We start from the raw sequence: 20,455 nt of genomic DNA, 5'->3' as shown, positions 1-20,455 counted from the left end.
GAAACAAAAACTAACAAAGATAACGCACCCTGTGTATTGAATCTACGACCCAGGTAACGAACACATTTTAGGAGACTTTCTGAACCTCAGCAGCAAGGATTCCCAAGGCATGGGAAGCGAAAGAGGGCTCCATAGCCCCGCTGCACCAGCAGAGAGGGTTCGGCCCCCCATTCTGACGCCTTAGTCGCTGCCAGGTAAGCAGAGAGAGCAGTGAGGAGGCACAGCCCTGACAGTACAGGGGAATATCCCTGGAGGTGGGATGGGACGATTCAAGGGTGTGTGTAGCACCTGAGCAGAGGGGGTGAGAGATGCCACTTGCCAGCAAGACTGCAGGAGCTGGTAGGGTGCTAATTGATACACTTAGGTTCCGGAATGATAACGCGATATCAATCCTACTCTAATATTGAAAAGGACCGACGACTCACCTAAGAGATCATCATAATGCAATAACAGTTCACTAACCAACCACCCCGCCTAGCACATGTTGGCTGTCTTTGCCTCTAACCCACTGCTGCCCTTCAGCTAGGTTGGAGCTATAGGAACCCCACATACCGCATTGGTTGATGAGGTGTTTCTCTAAGTGCCGGGGCTTTTAGTCCTTATCTAGACCCAGAGCCTCTGTACACAGGGGAAGAAATGTGGCACTTTATTTTTTCTTTTTTGCAGTTCTTATTTTCCAGCCTGGCAAAGATTTGGCTCCTTGTGTGCAGATTACCGATGTTGGTTATTTTTTGTCATGTGCCCTGGTTGTGAAAGGGATGCATGAGTAGTAAACAGGGCGGTTTACTGCTTGCCTGTTTAGAAAGGAAGCTAGGATGCTCAAAACTCAATGACAATGGCAACTATACACTACCTGCGTCTCTCCTTGGCATCAATAAACTGGCACTAACACACAAGTCATTAACACTGATACCAGCACACAAACATGGACACACACACACATACAACAAACTAACGCTGACAGTAATCTAAGCATAGTGTGCACAACATTGAAGCAAAGGCACAACTCTTGATTTACAGCACACCTACACAGCCAACAACACACAAACTCAAAGGTATCTGCCCATAAACACTGAAACTGCATCCATCACTACTTCCGGCAACAAACACACATGCAGTAATATGCGGAATGGAAATACTAACTCCAGCACTAACACATACAATGCACACAATACAATTATTGGATCACAACATGCCCAAAGCACAAGCTCGCCATCTCTGGTGGCTCTTGGCACACCCAGAGGCAGGACACCATCAGGCTGCAGACTAAGAAGGAAAAAAGAAAAAGCAAGGCAGCAGGCCCATCTACGCCTCCAGGACCTGGACCATATCCCCATATCCATCTGGACTTCCCCAATACTTCCCACATTTAGGAAAGAGTTGAAGACTCTCCTCTTTAAGGAACACTACATCACAATACATTAACCATCTAAAACCCAACTTTCTATCCTACTATATATTGTCTTCATATGTATCTATCACCATGTACAGCAGTCCACTGCCTTTTGGCTAGTTTGTGCTATAGAAATACCATATACATCCATACAAATACTCATTGTCTTTAAGAAATATCCATCCTCACTCAACACAACCCAACAATGTTTAAAGCACACAGAAATACACACCAATGCACCCACAACAGAAATGTTCACACTCAATTCCTCTACATACAGTACAATACTTGTAACTAGAAAACCTCCATTAGTCTTACTAATATCAACACACAGTACACACAAACCTGCATTTCACACAGACATACTCACACCAAAACAGGCATAATGAGAGCTACCAACATATTTAAAGTAGTATGACCCTGAGAATGCATAGATCTTCAAACCAGCACACGGTGTTGGACTGGCACAGAAAACAGGTTTGGCACCAAAATAAAAGTGGCCCCTATCAGAGAATCAGATAGCTAAAAAATGGCGCTTATTTTGATATCGGTCAGCGTTTACCTTGTAAAAACATGCTGTATAAGTATTTGCATGGTATGGGAAACTACATTCATGTACTTTGCTGCAGTCAGGATTTGTGGTACTACCTGGGAAAGCAACAGCAAAAATAGGCCCATCAGACCAGTAGTGTATCAACGATGCCATAGTCCCGGTGCAAGCAAGGAAAATGGCCAATTTCACTGCTGTTGGAGCAGTAAAATCTAACAATTATCAGGAATGAATGGGCTCCTCAGGGGCTCTGGGACCCAGTGCACTGCACCTGATGCACCAATGGTATCTGGATCCTGCACCAGATCATAAAACAGGCATACAGCCAAAAAAGACCTACACACTGATCTGTCACACCAGCCCTTCTGGCAGTGCCCAGTTTCCCCATAAGTCAGTTCGACACTGCCAGTACACCCACAACACTACACTGGCTTCATTCTCAAACAGCAGTTACCTACCCCAACATACAAATAATAACACCAACAAATCGTGCCCACTATAGTCTAACCCACACAATACATGTCTGCTTACACTAGTACATCCACAACACACAATTACATACCTTCTCAAACTCACATGCCCCCCCCACACACACACACACAGCTGCTCACACCAACCCATAGGTCCTCCTGTTTCCAAACTAAGATACAAGTAATATTAGAGAATTTGTAAAGTGCAACTAATATCATCATGATTGGTGCTGATAGCTATTTCATCCAACAGACATAAATTCGTTCTTATCAAAGAATATGTCTACATTTTTTACAGCAACGTTGGTGTTTACAACAATTATGGAATCTAAGATGGTTACCTTCCATTCTTAATTTCAAGGGTAGTTTATTCGATGACTTGTGACCAACACCAAGAATGCATACCCACCACATCTTGAGAACCTTTGACACATAGAAATCAGATCACTGTTTTTTCGCTTTTCCATGCCAAGTCAATGGGGATCATGGTCCCTATATGCCACGTTTTGGACAGCCCTACCTTCTGGTGAACCTGACCAACAAGCCACCACCTTCTTCCTCTAGCTGTGCGGAACACAATGAACCTGTGTGGGGATGCCAGGAGATACTTATCTCAACCCGCACCATGTGCAGGTATTCAAGTGAAGGCCAAATGCTGGCTACCAGAAATTCTGAAGACGATCTGCAACATCATTCCTCGTTGCCCTCTAAGAGGAAGGTTGCACAGGGTACCTGTGTTTTGTATATAGGTAGTTTATGGGTGGTTTAGATGATCTCTTCCTTGGGACAGCAGCCATGTAGAGTTGAACTTGGAGCAGGCTTGTCCCAGGATAAAAGGTCATGTACAAAGTCACTTGGCCAATAGGAATCAGTTACTTGGCACACTATATGGCTAAATAATTTCCAATTTGTATGGCTAACAAAGGGCTGGTCATGATAGATTGGAGCATGTGAGCTCCATAGAAAAGCTGTGTTTGATGTCGCTATTCTCCTACAGACAGCGCAGCAGAGACAGGGGCAAAAACAAGGACTGGCCACAGATCCTGGTATCTCCTTTGCTGAGCAGGGGCATGTCTTGAATAGAAAGAAAACCAACCCCAGTTCTTGGTTAATGGGTGGTTTTATTCTGTGAGGTCACACACTCATTTCACAATGCAACAAAAATAGTGCACGTTGTAATCATTAGGTGCACCACCCTGACTACCCGCTGGTGCCAGGCCCTGTTCCACTACTGCTCACAAATCTAGAAGACACTGAAACAATACGTAAAAACAGTCACGGCTGGCTGGTCTACTCACAAAAACAGGACCCATGAACAGAAGCTAAATGACTCAACTTGACAAATTTTGAATTTGTTTTCCTGTTAATATTATCACACTTAAAATTGTATTTAAGCACCCCAGTGGCCAGCACTGCAAGACTCTATTTTATATTATTGCCATGTGTGCCGTATTCTGGGCCGCCAGCAGAGGGCAGCGCAAGATAAAGTAGAATCAGCCACACCGGGAGGACCCGTGCACTTTTTTTCTTCGAATCCATTGCTCCAGAAAGAGTCCTGTGTGCACTAGATAAGAGCAGGGCCACTGGAATTATGGGACGGGGAAGGGCCAAGTTATGCTGTAGGGGTGCCTAAATTATACAAGAAAAGTCAAATTATGCAATGTAGTGAGGCACATTTTGTGATACTATTCCTTCATTATTTTCTACTGTTTTATCACTGGGCAAATGTTTCACCTCATTAGTATCAGTTTAACATCCAAGTATAGCTATAAACAACTGAAAGAGGACAGTGAACCTCCCCGAAGGGCCTTCAACGGAGTAGCAACACGTGTTGGCTTGCATTTATTGTTTTTTGAGATAGAAACATTTTTTGTTGTTAAAATAAGCAACATTTTCAGCAGATGGTGGATTATGAGGCTATCTACCCGGAAAACGCAGCGGGCGCACGATCCAATAATCCCAGGGACCCGGGAGACGCGTTAAGTTTTTCGCAATGACTTCCGGCTCTGGTATAGAGGACCGGCTAGGGTTACACGCAACACAGTGTCCTTTGAACTGGTTTAAACTGTTTTCACGTATTTTGCATAACATCCACCTGCTGCCCGACAGTAACTTCTGAATAATTTAACATGCGAAAAATAAAAGTTGAATCCAGGTAGTGCAAGCAGTCTCTGTGGGCAGCACGTCCCCGAACCTGAAAGAGAAATTGGAGGACGGGCCTGTCCATCATCCTCGGGACAGGAGAGGGTGGGCAAGATGTAGTCTCTGACTTTACCAAGGGTCTCTGCAATGCACGATGTGTGGTTTCAAAAATGTACATCCGCGTGATACAAACCATTTTAAGTATGTTTCATCTGATCTCGATATTTTACAAGGTATTCTTTTCAGATCCCCAAAATGCAAGTGAAATTCTAACTTGGCATCTGCTTCTCGCACATTAGAAATACCCAGGAAAATTCAATTTGGGCAACCTCCACCACCCACTCACGCCTTCATTGAATTGTCCTCAGTGGGCGCCAGAGGATCCTCTTCCTCCCACCGTACACCTTTAGAAGCACGTGTCCCCCATCTCGCCCCCCCCCCACCTCCTCGCAGACTTTAGCCTCTCCCAGCCACATCCGCCCCGGTGCTACTGGGCGCCTGGCAACATGCCGGGGATGCTCACGTCTCCAGGGAGAAGGTAGACTTTACCTTGCTTCCGTCGCAGCTGACTGTGCTGACGATATGCGAAGGATTCGGGAAACATGCAAAACCCACCAGCGGAGACATTTTAGATGCGGAGCTAACTCGCCCTGTGTTTCTTCATTTGCTCCACTTCGTGAAATTCCACCGATGTCAGGGGTCTTTTTGACAGATCCGTAGTGCGAACCACTACACATGCGAGCATAATTTTGTGTTAACGTTGGCAGGCCGAAATGCGGATACGAAAACAGAAACAAGCGATTGTTTTGGCTTCTGCGTCCTCAAAAAACCTATCGTCCAGGCCTTTTCCCTCCAGCTTGAAACGAGACTGGGACTGCGGCCTAATCAGAAGTGCGGGTTCAACATTCACCATCCTAACCACAGGAGCCACCTCCCCTCTGTACTACTAAATGAACGCTTAATGGTCTGCTTTGGTGGAGGCTTGAGAGTTGAACCTTGTCGCACTATATCCCGACAAGTCCGCGACATATTAAACTTCGCTTGTTGTCTCTGGCTAGTCATTTTCTCAACCTCTCCAGTGTTCAGAGAGCATGTTTGTTGCCTTCCCTGATCTCCACACTGAGTACATATATCCTCCCTGCTCCTTTCCCAGAGGCAACCGCTGCTTCTGGGATTGGAACACGCCACCTACACGTTCTAAGCAATGCGCAATGAGTTTGATTCATCACACAAGTAATGTAAACCTCTGGAATGTCGAGTTTCAAATACTGTATTTTAAAACTTTAGTAAAAATATACACGACCAAAACATCAACAGATAAAACTGTATTGGTAAGTATAAGTTTGCCATAATTAATTTCACATATATGTACTCATACGATACATAAATCTTCAAGGTATATAAATCTGCAGTTAAGAATAGTAAACAGATATTTACTACTAAATACTTACTGCCACGACATTTTGCTATGCAGTATTTTGGCTACAATATTAGCTTATGTAATAGGTATATCAGCTTGCTGGCCTGCCTCACTAGAATTGGAAACAGGGACGTTCAAATAACACAAACATCTCAGCAGTATATGTCTTATTCCACTATTTTTAAAAATATATTTTTTTCTGTTTGCAGAAAGAAAAGAACAAAGGTGGCAATATGCCACTAAGTGAGAAGAGAACATTGTCAACATATCAGTGGAGGCAAGCATTAGCCACCCATTTCCCCCTTGCAAACACCTCCCCCGTCACAGCCGCATTCAGTTCCATATAGTTCGAATGAGGATAAAAATATATCAACACACCCTACACCACGTCATAGAAGCACACACAAGTATTTATGACTGTCCACCCCATTCTTATACCTCGTGGAGTGACGACACATTCAGCGAATAATACTCCAGCCACTTGCCCCATATTTCTCAGAATTCCATGAATAACCTCGACCACCTTATGTAGCTTGTATTATTCCACTCTTACTCATGTTTTAAACTGTACATTGTGGAGATTGTCAGAATTAAATTCTGAACATTCAGTATAGGTTTTCAGAAATGTATTTTACTCCATCTGACTGCCTGCACATTTTGCCATGTACCCCACTTTTCCTCCTGTCGCTAATGGTGACAACCCTATTCCGATAAGGTTATGTTGTCTGGCACAAAGCACTTGAATGCCTAAGGGTTTAGCCTGCTATATAAACAACAACAAACAAGGTGATGATGGAATTAACAGAAGAAAATGTTTTAACTATAGAAATGTCATAACTATTGGCTTTGCCAACGTTTGTTTCTCTTCTGTTCTAGATTTGCCCACTGGCAGCTTGTTCCTAAGCATGACCAGAAGGCTAGGTTGCATCACCTCGAAAAAGTTCTAGGTAGACATATTTATATGCTTTTTATTTTTGCAGTTGCATTTTGGATTATTTTTGTAATCTATATTCCTTTAAACTAAACGTTCACGTGGAACACTTCAAGGCTATTTATTGGCTTTAGTGAGTAATGAACAGAACACAATGCCTCAAACTAGGCAGGGGGGGCATTCTGGACTCCATCAGGAATTCGGGGGATGCTAGGGCCCGCTGGGTTCAGCGGGTTCACCGTTCAGCGGGTGCCACTTAAATTTCTCTCTATCAGAAGCTGCATGGTGGATGTACAATGGTGTAAATTTGTTTCCCTTTCATACTTCCCAAGGTTCAATAATCTGTGGTAAACAATAGTCATCAGGATATATTTAGCCTTTAATAATCCTGGCAGCGGGCGCCTTTCCACTTTATCGTTGCACCAGCAGTCTCAAGGATAACAGCAGCAGCCTCCTGCCTCCCTCAATAATGGCCTCATGCACAATTCCTTCCATAACTTTTACACTGTGCTAGTGTGAGCATGGAGGAAGAACCCTGCGCACACCTTAGACCTACGGCAGTTCAATAGCAGAACTTGTTGTCGTGCCAAGAAATATGCTAATTCATTGCTAAGTGAGCTGTGACGTCTGTTCTGACAAATTCCAAACTATCAGAGTGGTTGAGGATTGACATTTCTTTCCTGTACAAATCAGAAATATAGGGCCTGATATAAGAGTTCGGAGGACGAGTTACTCCATGACAATGGTGACAGATATCCCGTCTGCCGAAATATAAATTCCAAAGGACATAATGGGATTTATATTTCGGCAGGTGGGATATCAGTCACTGTTGTGACGGAGTAACTCATCTGCCAAACTCTAAATAAGGTCGATAGCCATTTAAGCTACACTGCGAGCATCTCTGAGTTACTTCAATCAGTCAGTCTCCTACTACATGACCCAGAAGCCACTATCGCTCTTCTGACTATAGCCCATGCTATGTACATTTACCACAGCTCCCTGAAGAGCACCTAAAAGGTATAACTCACAGTACATAACAAGCATATTACTATCAGTTGTAATTCTCCTACTCCCACATGGCCTCTTTTACCAACATTTGTGAACACCACTACCTAATGGTCAGCTCTGGATCAAAGACCCTAAGTTACTATATGAAGGTGGCCAAAGGCACATGCGCGCCCTCTCAACCATCCGTGAAAGGCAACACTTGTTGATGCATCATCTCATGATTCCTGCAAACAGCCTTTTGGGTACGGCTGTGGCATTGTGGACTCTCTTTGATTTGTGCTGTATGGGAATCTCCTACATGACCCATGCTCTTCACTTTCACTCCCCAGCACTGCAGTTATATTTTTGGGTCACTAGAGATCAGTTGGGTGCTCTCACAATATGGGTCACAAGGAATATTTATGGGGATGGCCCCCTCTATGTCAATCAAGAATGGGAATGAATGAATGAGTGAGTGAGGGACTTGACTAAACTATTTGTATAGGAGGTGCATGACAAGACACGCTCCTGTCAAAAAAGAGATTTCATATTAGCAAACATTTATCACTGTGGCTTTGCGCAAAAAGGAAATTTTGAGGATATGAAATGCTGCTAAAGTTTCGTGGAAGAACAGCAACCATTAAGGTAGATTTTGAGAGGAAGACGTTGGAAGAGGAACAGCATTGCAGTCAGGTCGCAAAAAGGAGAGCTCATAGGAACGTGTATCCTTACTACCCACCAATGACAGTTCACTCATCCCTACATCCTTTCTGCACAAGTAAGAGGCAACAAATATATGTATTTGAAGCAAAACTTTAAAGTGACTATTGGTTGAGACATGGATTTAGGAACCACGGTTAGAACTGAGGGCCTTATCTTGAGTTTGGCAGATGGGATAATCTACAAAAATGTAGCATATGTCCCATTTGCCATATTACAAGTGCCAGAGGCGGTACTGCTCCAGACGAACATCAGCCATGTTTGTGACAGAGTATCATGTCCACAAAATGTAAACAAGGCCCCAAGTCAGGACAGAGGTCTATTTACATGGAGATACAAGTACATCAGACTTTCTGAAGAGAGCTGACATCAGTTGAACAAAGGGAAATTTCCCCTGCAGCCATACTGGAGACATAGCAATGTAATTTAAGATTTGTTACTCTCCAAAGTCCAAAAAAGACATGTCAATCAATTAGTCAATCAATCAATCAAAACATTTATAGAGCGCGCTACTCACCCATGAGGGTCTCATGGTGTGGGGGGGGGGGCACGGGGGGGAGGGACACTGTTCGAACAACCATGTCTTCAGGTTCTTTCTGAAGAGCGGGAGGTCTTTGGTTTTGCGAAGGTTGGTGGTGAGTGAGTTCCAGGTTTTGAGGGCGAGGTAGGAGAAGGACCTGCCTCTTGTGGTGGTGCATTGGATGCGGGGGACTGTGGCTAGGGCGAGGTCGGCTGATAGGAGGTTGCGTGTGGGAGTGTGGAAGTTCACTCTTTCGTTGAGGTAGGTTGGGCCGGTTCTGTGGAGGGATTTGTGTGCGTGGATGAGGATCTTGAATGTGATTCTCTTGTCTATGGGGAGCCAGTGAAGGGATTTGGGGTGTGGTGAGATTTGTTCGTGGCAGGGGAGGCCAAGGACGAGGCGTGCGGCTGTGTTCTGGATTCTCTGGAGTTTGCGTTTCAGTTTGAGTGTGGTGCCGGCGTAGAGGGCGTTACGTAGTCTAGTCTGCTGCTGATGAGTGCATGGGTGACTGTCTTCCTGGTCTCTGGGGGAATCCATTTGAAGGATTTTTTTAGAGTGCGGAGTGTGTGGAAGCAGGAGGAGGTTAGAGCATTGATTTGCTGTGTCATGGAGAGGGAGGGGTCCAGGATGATGTCAATAGTCCTGGTTATCCTTATGACTGCCAACAAAGCCTTCCGACCAAACCTTGAAGGATGGGAATTGAGGAACTAGAATTTTTACACCCCCCTCCTGCCCACATAAGTGATCCCACCCACAATCTGCAGAATTAGGTGAATGTTCCATGGGCTGAAACCCCAAAAGTTACTCGTTTTTTATAAACAATCAAGAAGGGGATGGGTAATTACATAGGAGACACTTAAAAGTGCCCTCAGAGTGGCATACCAGCTCTTTAAAGCCACTGTTCACCTTTCACTGCAGGCGGCAACTCAGCCAGTACTTAAGAGTGGGGGGCATAGATCCCCCTGCAGGTGATGCAGTGAGTGACTGAATCTGCCTGCATGGGGATGTCTGGAGAGGGGGAGTCCATGGGACTCCCTTTCACACCTTTCGTGGGTTGATCTCAGGAGTGCACCTCCTCTGTGTGGTGCACAGTCAGTGCTCCCCCTGACAGCTTATTTGATTCTGTACCCACCTCTGCAATATGGTGCAGGCGCTTAGGCAAAGTACTTCTACATTTCAATGAGGCAACAACCCCAAGCAAATGAGGGAACGCCCCCTTGTAATGATGCCAGTACTACATGAGTGCTGACACTATCTGTAGCCCTACAGCACCTTCTGTAGTATGAAAGTGCCCCGGAAGTTGCAAAAAGCAAGTGCAATGGTGGAGGGGCATCGTCCCCCTGGGTAACAGCCACCAGCAGAAAAATAAAACAATATTTCAATACTGTTTTATTTTTCTACTGCTGGCTCAGCCACCAGTGCAGGGAGGGGCGGGGCTTGGCCTAGGGAGGTGGGAAGGGGGATGAGGAGAGAGAGAACTAAGGGCACATGTATGTTTGGCCGGCCGTCTCAGGCCGGCCAAACACACATGAGCACTTAGCTTTCTCCAGGTTTCTACACAGCCGGGCTGGAGAAACTTCAGCATGAAAGCAGCACCATGATTTCTGGGGATCCTGTTCCGGTGTCCCAGTGAATGCTGGGACATAGAACTGGAAAGGAGCAACAATCGAGGCAGCAGGAGATGGGGGCGGAAAGAGTAAGTATTTTTTTTAATTTAATTTCAGTATTTGTTCCCCTCCCCAGCCACTCCCTCCTGCCCCTCCCCTTGAGATTTGCAGCCGCACCCACTGGTGCACAGTTCTGTTTATTCCCTAGAGCACTTTTGGTAATACTGCCACAGGGCTGCTTAGTCTTGATTTCACCTCTTGCCATTTTCCACCATCTATATCTCACTCTTGCTGGTTCTTTTTCATCTCTGTTTTATCCCCATGTCACTGTTTTTCTTTCTCTTCCACCTTCTTTCTCTCTTTTCTGCCAGTCCCTCTCTTAATGTGGGTCAAAGCCTGATGATGAAAAACAAGTTCCAGACTGCGAAAAATGAGCGCTGGCTCCCACCACCTGCAGCTACCAGCACAAATGAAGCACTAGGAGCATATTTTACTGTGAGCCCCAGTGCTCCCCCTTTCACCGGTGAAAGGAACAAAATCATAGTATGGCTCTGAGCACTGGGGTGTTGCTTTGAAGTAGGCTGCCTTCTTGTTAAGCACATACCTTGTGTATGGATGAGGACAACATGCTATGGAGAAGGAACGTCGCCCCCCCCCCCCCCCCCCCCCCCCCCCGGGCAAAGAGCCAGGAGGGGAAAAATGAAACAATAGTTTTCTATCGTTTCATTTTTCATCAGCCAGCAGGTGCAGGGAGGGGCAGGGCTCGGCCACAGAGATGTGGGAGGAGGGCGGAGGAGGGGAGAGTGCACGAAGTGCATGTGTGTTTGGCCAGCCATCTGAAGCTGGCTAAACACACATGCACACTTCGATTTCTCCAACCTGGCTGCATACGCATCTGGGCAGGAGAAACAGCACAGACCCCAGGCTCGGGTGTGAGTGGCAGTGACTGCCGCTCAGACCAATCCTGACGCTGCTTATGTGCTATGTTTAGCATGTAAGCACTGCCAGTATTGCTGGGGAGGCTGTGCTGGTGTCCCAGCAAATTCTGGGACACCACATGGAAGGAAGAGGAGCGGGAGGCGGCAGGAGACGGAAACGGCAATGGGGTACGTTTAAAAAAAATGTATTTCCCACCTCCGTCCCCTTCCCCATTGGGCCAAATCCGGGTGATGTAGAGCTGCAAATTAAACCACTTTTAAGAGGGAAGTGTTTTCCCTGGGAAAATTTATTCACAAACAGGAAAGACAACAGGCATGTATACAGCACCAAACAAGCTGGTAGCATGATAACAAAAGTCATTTGTTTCAAAATGCAAAAGCTCTATCAACGTAGGGGAAAAAGGCTCCATGATGTTTCACTTCTGCACTGCCTTATTGTAGGTTTCACTACCCGTCAGACCAAACTCAAGGGGAGGGCCAGGGTAATGAACCAGAAGCAGAAGCGAGAGGGTCACCTCTTGAGCAGTGGCTAGCTTCACTTCACTGGGCTCTCTGAGAGTCCTGAAGCATGCTAGCTCCTGGGCACACAGTTGCAGGCTGGGTATGGATCAGGACCGAGTCGAAGCACTTCTAAGAGAGGCATCCAGGTCAGGGTGAATGTGATATTCCTTTTTTTTTAATGGAGGGGTGCTCTCAGAGTAGCACTTATCTCATGAAAAAAAAAATACTTGAAAAATGTTAAAGTGGAGTTGAAACAGTAAGAAAGTCTCTTGGAATATGTATAGGAAGGTTGACTTCCCACATATACTGAAAGACTAGAGTAAATTTGCCTTTTCAGTGTCCAGAAGACCTCTGCTGCCCCATGGGCGCAACTAGAGGCAAGAAATACAGACGTATGGTAAACGTGAACCTCGTGGTGATGAAGCCAGGAAGCCACGACCATCTTGGCGATCACTTGAGTGCTATGTTTAGGTCAATAGGGAGTTTGTGTCACTGACAACCTTTGAACGCGATGAAATACAAAGTTGATGGATGGAAGGCAAGCAAAGTCTTAGGCACTGACAGCTGCTCTGGCCGCATTAAATTCAGTTTTTTTCACATTTTGCCATTCCAGACAGAGTCCAGCCATACGCAAATCATATTTTGTCCTGCTACAATAAAACAGTTCAGTTGAAGCTGCCAGCAGGTCCTCTCTAGATAAGAACACAAGCAACCCAAGATCGGTTACAGCCTTGTTGAACCTTATCAGTGAGGTACAACTTGAGTTCAGTGGCACTACGAGCAAATAACCCACGTCTGAACACACCCTTTACACCTAGATAGTCATAATGAAACACAAAGATGAATGGTGGAATGCTTGCACAAGTCTGAGCAACTAGTAATCACCAGTTGCATTTCATTGAATACTTTTTTGGCCCATTATGACAATTCAGACAGACCATCCATAAGCAGACTACGGGCCAGGTTTACAAGGCCCTGGTGCCCATTAGCGCCACATTTGCAGCAATCTTTTGCAGCAAATGTGAAGCTAACGGGCCACTACCATAGCGCCGTATTTACAAGGTGGCGCAAACTAGGTTTGCGCCACCTTGTAAACCCTTTGCGCCACATCATGCATAATATATGTATGATGTATGCAAAGGAGGCATTCTTTCGTTAGAGGGTCGCTAAACATGGCTCAATTGAATCTACAAGATTCCATTGTGCCATTTCTAGCGTTATTTTTAGCGCCTGCCTAAAGCAGGCGTTAAAATGAGGCTCCCATTGATTTCAAAGGGCCACGTAACACTATACTGGATTTGCGTATTTTTTTTTACTCTAACCCAGTATAGCGTTACAATAGCGTCGAAAAATGACGCTATTGCCCCTAACATAAGCCATGGTGCACCATATTGTAAATACGGTGCTACCATGGTGGTGTTAGGGGACGCAAGGGGGCTGCAAAAAAAGAGGAGCATCACTAGTGATGCGCCACTCATTTGTAAATATGGCCTTTGGTCGTGCTAATATAGAGACAGTCCAACCAAACTGACATGTCAGGTCCCTTTTAGGCCAGGTTCACAAGTAACAGCAGACCAGTTTTTGCCAGTTTGGCCCTCATTAATTAGATGCATCTTGAATCTTGGGGCACAGAAAGCAAAGGGCCCATGTCCCCACCCACAAGTACTCTGGCCACATTCCAGTCAGCCTAATATGTCACTCCATACAGGGACCAGCAAAAAGCAAATCAGAATTGGTGATGCTCCAACAGAAACAATTCAGCCTGAACTGCAAGACCAGATCCACTTTACACAGAAAAAACATACTATCAGCCAGCACTTAGTAGTTAGGCTCCCACCACAGGTCGAAGATACTGACTGCAGTCTTCCCGTAGACATCAGATAGGTCTTATGTGTACTCAGCCCCTTTTTTGGGACTGTTGCACGGATCCCCGGCACAGCACCCCTTCTTGAAGTAGGTTGAGCATGGGCTATACATCTAGTTTGCCTTTTCCCCATGAATCGTGTGCAGTAAAAGCCTCTGCCTCTAAATGTAGGTAGTTCTAGTCTAACGAAGACAGAGTGGGCCATCGGAATCTGGAACTTTAAACGAAACAAATCATTTGGACGAGCATACACTTTAGGTAGAAGAATCCACTGAGGATTTAAAAAAAAAGATTTTTCCACACGTGTAAAATGCCCTCTCTGGGCTGCGTTTGGTGGGGTGAGCGACCATGCAAGGACATGCCGAGGAGAGTGGTGGTCTCGACTTATATCTGCTTCCTCCTATCTTTGATTGATGATCTACCACACTATTTAATGCGCTGCTGCTAATTCTGGGATCCAGAGCTCCAATGCGGCGCAGGCAATGGCAGAAAGCTTGGCAGAATGTCAGATTTTGTAGTAATAACCATGTTTTAGCTGTCACTGTTCCTGCCTCTGCACAAAGCAATGAATGTGCCACTCGCGTGGTAGAGCTGCTCCATCTCTTCAGATGGGAGTGGATGTTCCTCTCCTGGGCATCCCACCTGAGTCTAAGGACCTTAAATCCTCCACAGATACTTTGTGGGATTCCCTATGCCCCCATCCGAGCAGCAGTGCTAGCCAGCCAGCATGATCCACAAGCTGCCTGGATGCCACATTTGTATCTTTATCCACAGAATCTATTTTTTGACTGATTTCACCAAGTAGGGAGTCTATGGATCTTTGGAACTAATCCAAAATGAGTATGCTGCCAGGGTAAGATCTAAGGGCCAGTCACAGGTTTGAAAACATGCTTGTATTTTTTGCCAGAGCATCAGAGTATTTCACTATCTGGACATAAACACCGCTGGCCGGAGAAAGCCTTAGCTCCCATCTAAACATAGGAACTAGACTTGGCTCCACCACTTGGTGTTAATTGAATGAACACTTCATCAGAGAACCCAAAACAGAGGGCAACCTTGAACAATTGATCCATCTGAAAGAGCAGTGTAACGTTAAATTCTTTGCCCAATGAGATAGGTTAAACTAAGCTGTTAGTCGAGCCAGGAACAGTCAGTATCTAAGAAGAGCCAAAAATGGTTCTTCTAAGGAAACTTCTGATTCCTTCTGATACAGGGCAGTGCCATTTTGGTCCTTTTTCACAAGCTCTTGTGAGATCTTAAAAGGACGACAGTCATTGCCTGAGACCATAGGATCATCATTATCCACATCCCAAAGTGACTAAGGAGCAGGCTGACTCTGGGTGCCTGGTTACAGCATAGGCTTTGCTATATTGGAGAGTCAAGGCACTTCTGCAGTTTCTTGGTCGCTTTAGTCCCTTTTTCCCAAAGACCACCTTCAAGAAGGCTTCTATGGATAGCCTTCAAGATAGTATCCTCGACATTTGCCTAATTTACATTTTTGAGGGTTAATTGTGGAACCACCTCTAGCATGTAAGTGACCTAGGAAGTGACTTCTTGAGGCATATCTGCCATGCTGAGGGCTCAATGTGCTGGGAGTAAATCTTTACAATTTAGGCATGAGACAAAGTGTTTGATCCCACTGCTACGAGGAGAACTGACTTGAGAGGCAAAAATGCAAGATTCAAAATGTCCACTCCACGAATCCAAGAATCCACCAAAGCCTTCAGTTATAGATCAATAAAGCCACTAGGGTGGAGATTCAAGTACACTTCTAGTGAGAAGGGGTTAAAAATCCATAGTGTCAGTGAAAGTGGCAGCAGCAAGAAGGTGGCTGGTTCAGGCCTGGATCCACAGGTCCTTCTCTGTAAGAGCATTCGGTATAGAGGCTGATAAAGTCACATCCTGCATACAACTAGCTTTATTTTCAGTTAGTCCCTCTTTTAACACCCTCTTCTGTGAAGTGACACTTTATTACTCAAATATGACTTTAGCATACCTAGTGATGCCTGTCTTGTGGCACCCCAATTTCAGTACCAACCTTATGGATCAGTCTCAGAGCTTGAGCGACTTTGGAGTGTTACCAGACAACAGCGGTGTGGGGAGCGGCAGAACTAGGGCCTACTACTGACATGTTTTCATTAAATTGTGCCACAGAGTCTTCCCAACACTGAACATCCAAACTCAGTGTTCCTGGAAGGGGTTTGGGTTGAGAAGAGGGGATACCACTCCTGGTTTTTTAAGACCTGAAAATGAGGATGTACTCCAAAACCATGTAGGAGTAACCAGTGCTTAATTTGAGCTGGAGGCTGCAGGTGGGCCCCACCGGGACTCATTTTTAGGGACTGGCACTTTATTTCCTCAATAGATTTTTATTCAGAGAAAGAGAGAGAAGAACACAAAAGGGGGAAAGAAGAAAGGAGAGAAAAATGGAAAAACAGTGTCAATGGAGAAAGCATGGGTGAAAAAGAACCCTCAAGAGTGAAAAGAACTTGCAAGAGTGAAATAAACTGGCAAGGAGTGTCTGGTGGTGCAATAAGGACGCATGAGGTGGATTTAAGACGATGCAGCCTTAGTTTTTGCTACCCCGACCTTCGATAGTGCCAGTTGCAGGTTTTGAGCTAAAGCTTGGGTCCCAGCACTTATTCTTTTAGAAATTAAGCGCTAGGAGGAACTTTGTCGGCTTAAGCACCACACTTGGTACTAGGTTCCTTTACCATTCCAGAAGAAGTAAAACAAACATTTTATTCCTAGGTTAAGGGTATCAAACAATCGTTATCACATGGGAAACAGACACAAGTGTATAACTCTTGAAGGACTCCTAATCCTCAAATCCAGGCATCTGTGGCATGAACAGTAGAAGTATTCAAGCACTGCAGACAGCAGCTTATGACGTAGAAAAACAGAAACTATTGCTACCCCACACTGATGTAAAATTCCTTACGAAAATGTTGCACACTGCATGAGTTCATAGACAAAACAAGCATTGGCAAAACCAATACATTTAACCACGCCCTTGGTAGTTGATAAAAGCATTGAGAAATGTATGCTGCAATGCAAAACAATTTTACAAAGAACTGCTTTGAGCATACAAAACAAGGATGACATAAAGAAATGTGTGTTGACAGAGTTTACTTTTCAGATGTAAAAAAGTAACGTGCATGTCAATGGGGGGAGAAGAATACATCCAAACACGCAATAGAAAAAAAAGCTGAGGCTTAAATACTCCAGTGGGTTGATCCAAAATGTGATTGATAATGTCTCACGTCAATTGCTACAGGCTCCTGAACCAAAGAAGCCAATGGCGAAGACGCTGACCAAAGAATATATAGGATACAATATGTTTGCCATGTGAACCCAAATGAATGGTGAACGAGCCATTACACATCAGACCTAAAAAAAAGAGGGGCTGCGCCAAAGATCCATCTTGTTACCCCAGAATAAACACTTCAGCAAAGAGTGGAGGGTTGGTAGAGGACTGGTGGGCAGGACAGCCACTGGTGCATGAACAACCATCACCTCGAGGGCGGTACAGAAAAATACCAAAGCAGAGAGGCGTGTGACTGTTTGACCTCACTGCACTTTGCTCAGGTTCCATTATGGGGCATTGTGTGGCGGTGCTCCGTCATTTGACATTTGAGGTGGGTGGAGGTGGGGCTTGGATGGAAGTGCATGGTGCTTTTTCCACCTTGCAGTCCAGCCCTCGGTCACACAGTGAACATTAACGGTGCACTGGATGGAAGCGTAGGCTTGGAGGGACCAATCCTACCACTAGCCAAGTCATGACTACGAGCACACCTGTTTACACTCCTTTCACCCACAGACACATTTGCATACACATGCAATCTCTCTACATCTACACACATCTACATAATCAGGTCCTTACACAAACACACATACTCTAAACATTCCAAACATTGCACACACAACTCTAACTCTCCAGTACCAAGAAAAACATGTATACACTCCCATTCTTTAATGCACACTCCTAGTCACTCTAGTGCACTTCTATGCACTGGGACATACATCTGTACACACTAACATCTCTGTACACTGCCTAAACACAAACAGTCCCCACACACACACTTCTATACGTGCCAAACCCTGTGCACATACACCCACGATCTCCAGTCCTTGCACTCATAATTTGATGCACTCTAATTCCGACACTAACACACACAGACACACTACTCTGTACACTCCAGTTCGCGCACTTCTCGGCTAGAAGCAGGTTTCTGCTGCTTAAGCACACATACACACACACACGTGTGCGTGGTAGTCCCAGCAGGCATGTGTGCACACACACTATACATGGATATTGCTTTCTTTTCTACATACACAATGTCGCTAGACACTTCTGTGCCTAACTCTCGCACCCACACACAACACATGCAAGTCACATATTATCTCTCACACACTATACTTGCAAGTTTCTACGCAAATACCTAAAAATACCAGTCCCTGCACACTAGGAAACACACCTGTGCATAATCACCGCCTCTCTCCCACGCAGAAAGCATCCAAAGCAGATAGACACACACAAACACACAATACATGATATTCCCTTACACACAAACGCATATTCCTTTACATGGCACACGTCACACTCGCATATAGCGCTATATAAATACAATATACAATACAGAACATACACATCGATGTATAACAGGCCCCCAAACAGACATACCTATAAATAAGGCATTATATACACACGCATACGTACAGCCTTATATTGCAGTTCTGACAATAGCATCTATATTTCGGAACCCATGTTTGCACATAAGTAATCGTACATATGTATATATACAGCATTCACGCCAAAAGCAACACCTCTAAAAGGCAGTGGATGTCTCGGCACACGTGTTATAGATGGCAGTCATTTTTACCTCTCTTTCTCGCACACACGACGCATGGCAGACACATCTGACTTTCATAATTACACACACACTATACATGGGAGCTCCGACACACCGAAGCAACGCACTCAGGCCCACACATACATACACACCTATGTGGTAATCCTTACACACACGCACACGCGAGATTAGAACAAGCTTTACATGGCACCTCCCAGAGACGTACACGCGCCCGGCAGTCCCAGCTCACGCACACCTGATCACGACAACCTTCGTACTCAAATCACCCCCCCACCCGACCTCAATAGGGCAGGGCCTCTTCAGTCTCACTCTGACACGCACACCCGAGCATGTAAGTGACAGCCTCTACCCTCACACAACAGTCCATGTGAAAACATGTAGAACGTATGTATGAACGCCCTACACACACACGTTAGTCCCCCCCACACACACCTATACATGACAGCTTTGCCCACTACACCTGTACACTGCTGTCCATGAACACGCACGCACAACTACGCCTATACGTGACATTCCATTCCCAAACCCCTATATGTTAATTCCCTCAACAAGCACAGCATGTATGCAGCTGTCAGACAGTGCGCACTCATCCACGCGCTCCCATGTATGACAGCCACGCGCAAGCAGTCTAACCGTGACAACCCCGCAAACACACACAAGTCGCCCACATTTGAAAGCGAGGGCGGAGGGGGTGGGAGACGCAGCGGTACTCACGGTGGTCGCGGAAGCACCTGCAGCTCCTGTGCTCCCCCCTGCAGCCTCCTGGGTCGCCCCCGCAGTCTCCAACTCTCCCCTCGGCAGGTCTCCCTTCCCTGCTTGTGCACTCAGCTCTGACAGCCCCTGGCAGGAAGGAGGGATTACTGATCAGACAGTGAGGGAACCTCTCCCCCTTCCCCCCTCCCTCCCTCCCTCCTACATTTCCTCCCCGATTTCCTCTTTCTCCCTTCAGCCTCTCTGTTCTCTCACACCCTTCTGTCTGACCGATCCTCCCCCTCTCTATCCTTGTTTCGCTGTTGGTGCATTAACCTCATTCGCCCTTCTATTTCCCCTCTGTCCTTCTGATCTCACCACCTCGCTACGACCCTTTTTTGTCTTTCCCTGTACCCATCTTCATCACTCCCTTCCTCTGCCCCGTTATTCCTTCCTTCCTCCCCTCTCCTGTTACTCCCACCCGTCGCTTACGTCGCACTTTTTCCCTCCTGCACGCTTCCTCTCACCGTCTCGTACTCGCCGCCCCCTCACGTCTCTCCTTTCTGTTCTCCGTCTCTTTCTGCCCCTGTATGCGCCCCAACTGCCCCCAACATGTTTGCGCCCTCCCCCGTTCCGTGTCTGCTGGAGGTGCGCAGACGTCCTCACCCTTCACTGACTTCTGGTTCCTTCCTTCCTGTAAGGGAAGTCCCCCGGTGGTAGTCACCACATTAATTCAGTACTTCGTGTGAACAGCAGCCCCACTCACCCACGTACCTATCCCTCCTCCGTAAGCATTACAGAGTCAGTCCAAGGGACGTGAAAGTAAAGCCACTTCCTCGTGCCGCTCC

The 20,455-nt window shown here is 45.9% G+C and overlaps 1 protein-coding gene across 1 annotated transcript in view; it reads right to left on the bottom strand.

The window, feature by feature from the left end:
- Nucleotides 1-20,204, bottom strand: part of PRR7 (proline rich 7, synaptic) — a 194,167-nt gene extending 173,963 nt beyond the window's left edge. The window contains exons 1-2 of the mRNA XM_069244492.1: nucleotides 20,135-20,204; nucleotides 19,632-19,757 (exon numbers count right to left, since the gene is read on the bottom strand). The gene's annotated coding sequence lies outside the window, so the exon portion shown is untranslated. The remainder of the gene's footprint in view (nucleotides 1-19,631; nucleotides 19,758-20,134) is intronic.
- Nucleotides 20,205-20,455: the final 251 nt, after the last annotated feature.

Source organism: Pleurodeles waltl, chromosome 7, assembly GCF_031143425.1.
Source record: "Pleurodeles waltl isolate 20211129_DDA chromosome 7, aPleWal1.hap1.20221129, whole genome shotgun sequence".
Taxonomy (NCBI): Eukaryota; Metazoa; Chordata; class Amphibia; order Caudata; family Salamandridae; genus Pleurodeles; species Pleurodeles waltl.
The sequence above is the reverse complement of the archived record's forward strand: the minus strand, read 5'-3'. Positions and strand labels throughout refer to the sequence as shown.